Consider the following 5,848-nt stretch of genomic DNA (forward strand, 5'->3'; position numbering starts at 1 on the left):
ACATTTTTTTAATAACTATTAAAATAAATAAGTTTTTCAAAGATCTATTACAATAAATTTTGAATCATTTTTAAAAGTCATTTTATATATTTTATACCTTTTCTTTAGAACTATCTATCTTTCTCAAAGAACTATTATATTAAACATAGAATAATTTTTAAAAATCATTTTTTGTATTTAATACCTTTTCTTTAATTTTTTTCCTTAGCTCCTTGGCCAGTCGCATTAACCCTTGGCGGACTGCGTGCCTGTTAGAGTAAAGTACACACACAGAAAAACAGGCAGAAATTCCATTAATTTTTGTCCTTCTTATCGCTCGGTGGCTCAGTGGGTCGCCTATTGGAGGTGGAGGGGGTGGGCCTGCCGCCCCGTCTGCCCGTCGCCACCCCTGATTTTCCCGCTTTTCCGCCCACTTTTCCGCCCACTTGCCGCCCACTGCAATCTTTCGTTCCCTGCGTGCCGCTGTGCAGCAGCTTTGGCTTAGCAGCGTCACGTGCTGCAGCGCAAACTTAACGCATTTCCGTGCCCAAGGAGATGCACCACCCCCCAGCCACCCACCACCACCGACTGCCACCCAAAACCACTCAACCACCCACCAAAAAGAGGGGGAAAAGGGGCGTGCTCAAGGGCCTTATTGATGGCAGCAGCGACATGGCTGCGAAAATTTATTGAAGCGTTAAGTTGCTGCCTTCGGAGACTCGGTTTAGTTTTCCCCCAAATCACTCCGATTTTCCTATCGCAATAGCCCCCCAATTTCCTCACCCCTCTCCATCGCCACTTGGCAGGTATGAAATGCTCTTTTGCATGACCCCTGACCCCCCCTTCAAGTGGTTTCCACTGTGCACTCGTCCAGCTGCTGGTCAATACACGAAAAATGCATTACGACTGTGTAATTCCATTTAATTAGTTGCCCCAAACAAAGCCAGCGGAGATAGGAAAGTAAAAACCAACAAAAAACCATAATATGCGGGCAAATGGGTATTTAAAAAGGGTCTGGAGATCTTAAAATACTATAATATTTAAACAGAAAACTGTAAAAACAAATGTTGAAAAATTTTTATTACTGAAAAACAACCTTAATAATATTATTTAACAATGGGTTAATTTATGTTAATATCATCCAAAAAATATATTATTAAATATTAAAAAAACCGATTACTATTCGCAGCCGGTAGGATTCGAACCTACGATCCCAGAGGGAATCTGATTTCTAGTCAGACGCCTTAACCACTCGGCCACGACTGCTCTGTGTTTTGGCCAAATCCCATTTAGGCCATGACATTTTAGCCAGACTATTATATAATAATCTATTTATAGATAAATCTGTTTAGATATGACAAAAACAATATTCGCTATGAGTTTCTAAAGAGGTTTTATATAGATAAGATTAAACAATCAATATTTTTAAAATAACTCTTAGTTTAGACATAAGAAATGTCTTGTAGATTACTTATATTATAAATAAAATAAAAAAAAGTTGAACAACAAATAAATATATATATAAATATTTGTCAATGATTTTTTATTCCAACAAAAATTAAAAACGATTATAAATATATATTACTCATACGCAATGTTGTCACAAAAGAAAATATATGTATATTTCATTGGAATGTTAAAGATTGAAATGTGAATTGAAAGTTTCTACTGATAATGGCTTTCGTTTAAGTCTTCAAAAAAAGGTAATGCTTATATTTATATATTAACCAAGTTGCTACCTTTTTATCACAGTGCTATTGTCTACTTGTAACTGCAACAAAGAGGCCAAAAGCAAACCTTACTCCATTTTCAACGCTTTCCCCGACGTTTGCCCGGCCAATCAATGTTCGATTTATCCATAATTTATTTATTTTAGTCGCTCTCATGAATATTTCCCCTCGATTGCAACGGATGGATGCCACATTCCTGGGCAGTTATACAATTTTGCATTGGCAGGCGAGTTTCCATCGCCATCGGCTGGGGGAAAAATGTTTACTCGCCGACTCTTCATGTCTATTAGGGCAAATTAATTGTCTATTTATTTTTTTTGTTTACTGCCGCCTGCCATCAAAATAATTCGACATTTAACATGGCAGGTAAGCTTTTCTTTTTTTTGTTTGAAGTGCAGGCACATGACGATCCAAATCGAATCGAAAACCACTTGAAAGCAAACAAGTAGCTCCCCAGCGTTGTTGTGCCATTAAAAATGAATTAAAGATAAGTTTTGGGGACGGTAGACTTTTGTTTTGGCGATGGGCGCCATTTTGTTTGGCTGCATTATCGATGAGGCGCCAAATTGATTCCAAGTGCAGTTACGTGCATGTAATTTGACTGGCGAAGGGTTGACTTTGAACTTAAGGGGAGGGGGTATGCGGAAAAAACTCAGATCTAAAGACAATTTTAGAATTTAAAAGAAGAATTGGAGTTATGGTTTAAAAACAAGGTTATAATTTATAGTAGTTTTAAAAAAACTTATTCCAAAGACGCCCTTATGTATGCAACATATTTTTTACAAGAAGATATATGGACCTTTTTCACAAAAGATGCGTATACTTATTTTTTTTATACTTACAATATTTAAGCTAAGCCTTAAATTAGTTTTAGTATTTTATTTTACTAATTTTTTTTTTTGTTTTAATGCATACTTATTTTGTGTGAATTTTAAATACCTTTGTGTGTCCTATCTTATGGTCAAACATTTGATAATAACCGTTTTTCTACGATAGAAGATTTGCTTGCAACATTTAGTGTTGCATCAACAAATCAAAGAGCTCAAAAATTGCAGCTTAAGAGCGGCTAACAAAGAGAATGCGACTTGAGCGCCAAATAAGAGTGAAACATGTCCAGCCGCGAGAGCTTAAAATGCAATCGAAGTTCCACTCAAACGTCGCAGCAAGCAGCGCAGTCGGCGTTGCCGCTCAAAGAGAAACACAGAGAGAGAGCGGTGCAAGTCGGAAAAGCCAAAGTCAGAGAAAAGCGGGCTCAGTTTACACTTTGAGTGCAACGAGAAGGAGGAAGTGAGTGCATGTTGCAGGGAAATGCGAGTAGAAAATGTTAGAAGAGAACGCGAGTGAAATAGGCGTTTTGGAAAAAAATAGGAAAAGTGTGGGTTAAGGTGAAAGGTAAGTAAAGGTTAAAGGAAACTATGACTTAAGAAAATAAGTAGGGGTTAAAATAAGTAACCCTTGGAAGAACCTAAGAAAATTATATTATATTTTAAAAATGTTCAAGCTTAACTAAGAACATTTCCAAGAGGTTTTCTAGAGCTTAAGATGACTTAAGTCTAAAAAAAAGTAAGGGTTATAATAAGCAAAGCATTTCGTTTAGATCACTCACTAGTTGGTTTCCAGGGAGTTCCAGAATAGTTCCAGATAGTAAGATAAAGTCCAGATTTAAGAACAATTTTGACAATGACAATGAAAGTTTGAGAACTTAGTGAAGAAACTAACCGGGTTAAAGTATAACCGTAAACTTAAAGATGATTTTAAAGTGAGGTTAGGGAATATGTGAAAAAATTAACTAGAAGTTAAATTTTAAGAAAAGGTTAAGGAACATGGACAAGCATTTAGGCCTGCGAAGAACTGAATCTGAGGCCAATAGAAATCTAAGAAAAATGAGAGTCTTGAGATGAGATGGAGGGCTAGCCCAAGAGTGTAAGTTCTTGACCAGAAGAGAAAGTAAATAGTAAGGATTTGAAGAACAGAGGCCGCTGAAGAATTGAGTGCAAGTAGTTAGAGTACGAGTACCTTTGGAAAGTAAGAGACTGGCGAGTGCAATTGCAAAAGTGAAAGAGAGTTGGCCTGCGTTTGAGTGCATGGCTGACCAGCTGTTTGTTTGTGTGGGCGTAGAGAAAGGGGGTGGGTAGGTGGGTGTCTGCTAGGGGGAGGGGGGGTTGTAAAGTTGTTGAGTGTACGATTTTTGGCAGCGACGTTGACTGCTCAGCCGGCAGAGCGGCAGAGGCATTGAGCCGGCGCACGTGGCCACGAAACTTCGACAACGTTCGACGTTGCAATGGGTGTTAGTCCCTCGCAAGCACCCCCTCCCAACCAACCCCCCTTGATACTGCGCCCCTGCAATGCCCAACGACCCCTCAACCCCCGCCCCCCGCACGCATTCGCAGCCGCAGTTGAGCCCACTGGCCACGCCTACGCAGCGGAGGCGGCCAAGGGGGCGGTGGAGGCGCTGGTTGGGATTGGTGCGCCGAACTGGACACTGCCACAGAAATACAGCACCCCCTCCGCTCTTCTCCCACCGAATTCTACAGCACCCTCTCCTTGCACTTCTCTTCCTCTTCCTCTTCGGGCTTTTTCGGACATGGCGCGTAAAAAGGCGCTGCTGCCGTCGACGTTGGCGTCGACCTTTCCTGTAAAAATTTTTGGGGATTATTGATGCGAGGCGCACCGAAAAGAAGAAGAAGAAGAAGAAAAAGAAGAATAGGGGGTGAAAATAGGGTTAGAAGAGAGGTGTTGGAGAGAGAGTTTTTGGGGGAGGACAAGGGAGAAAGGGGTGCAAGAGAGTTTGGGGAGAGGAGTGATAGAGGGGCTTAGAAGGGGGCGCAAGAAAGAGAGTTAGGGGTTGGGGGTGGGTGGTTATTAGTGGGGAGTTAGAGTAGAGCGAAAGGGTGCAACGTAACGGTAGGGTGAGCGGAGACATAAAGAAAGAAAGTGAGGGGTGGGCAGAAAGAGACGCGATAACGGGGGATTGGGAATGGGAATGGGAAAAAAATAAAACGTGACCGAGAGGGAGGCTATAAAAGGAGGGATAAAAAGAAAGCCGAAAGCGGGAGAAAGCAACCGTGGGGTGTAAAACTACTGTTATTTTTCGTTTCTCCCCCTTTTTTGTGTCTTCTCTCCTCTTTGTCCGTGGGCAAGCGCAAAAAGCAAATGAAAAATATTAAAAACTATTGATGAAGCACATTCGAAAGAGAGGCAAATACCGGACAGAAAGAGAGGGCCTGCTGAGAGCCAGAGAGAGATGGCATGCATGCGTGTGTGTGTGTGTTTGTGTGTGTGTGAGTGTGCGGGTGGACATAACGGCATAAATGAGGCTTTAAGCTTGTTAACAGCCAACGCTGGCAGCGCTGCCGACGTCGCAGTCGTAAAAGTTTTTTAGTATAAGTTACGAAAACTAATCGTGTGTGGGAGCGAGAGGGTGCGAGGGGTCAGGGGTCAGGGGGCGGGATGAGAGCAAGAGCGAGAGGGGATGATGACCCCACCAAAGTTAATATGCAATTTTTCGCGACCATTTCCCCTTTCACATATTTTGCGGGTTAATTACTCCGAGTTTTCGGTGAACGGTATTTTTTGAGGGTGGACCAAAATGTGAGGTTGGGTAAACACGGGAATTAACCAAAGTGAAAGTTATTCACATTATTGGGAGGGATTTATGGCCAGTAAGCAAATATGTGCTTGTTAAAAAAATTTAATTTTAATAGAGGTAGATAGTATTCTACTAAAATATATTATTATAATGCCATAAATAAATAATTGCTAATAACAGAATGTTAAAAAAAAAGAAAGCAGTTTGAGTATTAAGTTTGAGATGATCATAACTATAAAAAACGAAATGATAAGGAATAAGATATTTAAATTTTTCCAAAGATCAAAAATAAAGTTATATTTATATTTAGTTATAAAATGAATAAGCCTTACATGAATGACTCATTTTTAAATTTATATAAAATATTATTCAACTTAAAACGTTTTTGAGTAATGTTTGACTTTAAATATTACCAGTATGAGTAATGTGGAATGAAAGCAATATGAATGAAAATATCCTATGTTAAAGTTTCGATTTCCCCGCCCGTCACGCATTCATTGGCAGGACGAATCAATTTTCGCCCGCCTGGCGGAACTTACCTGGCCAAGCA

At 40.1% G+C, this 5,848-nt stretch overlaps 1 non-coding gene across 1 annotated transcript; it reads right to left on the reverse strand.

Moving 5' to 3' along the window:
* Nucleotides 1-1,163: 1,163 nt before the first annotated feature.
* TRNAS-AGA (transfer RNA serine (anticodon AGA)) lies at nucleotides 1,164-1,245 on the reverse strand. The gene has a single exon. It is a non-coding gene; the product is annotated as a tRNA-Ser (tRNA).
* Between the last annotated feature and the right edge of the window lie 4,603 nt (nucleotides 1,246-5,848).

This window comes from Drosophila suzukii, chromosome X, assembly GCF_043229965.1.
Source record: "Drosophila suzukii chromosome X, CBGP_Dsuzu_IsoJpt1.0, whole genome shotgun sequence".
Classification (NCBI taxonomy): Eukaryota; Metazoa; Arthropoda; class Insecta; order Diptera; family Drosophilidae; genus Drosophila; species Drosophila suzukii.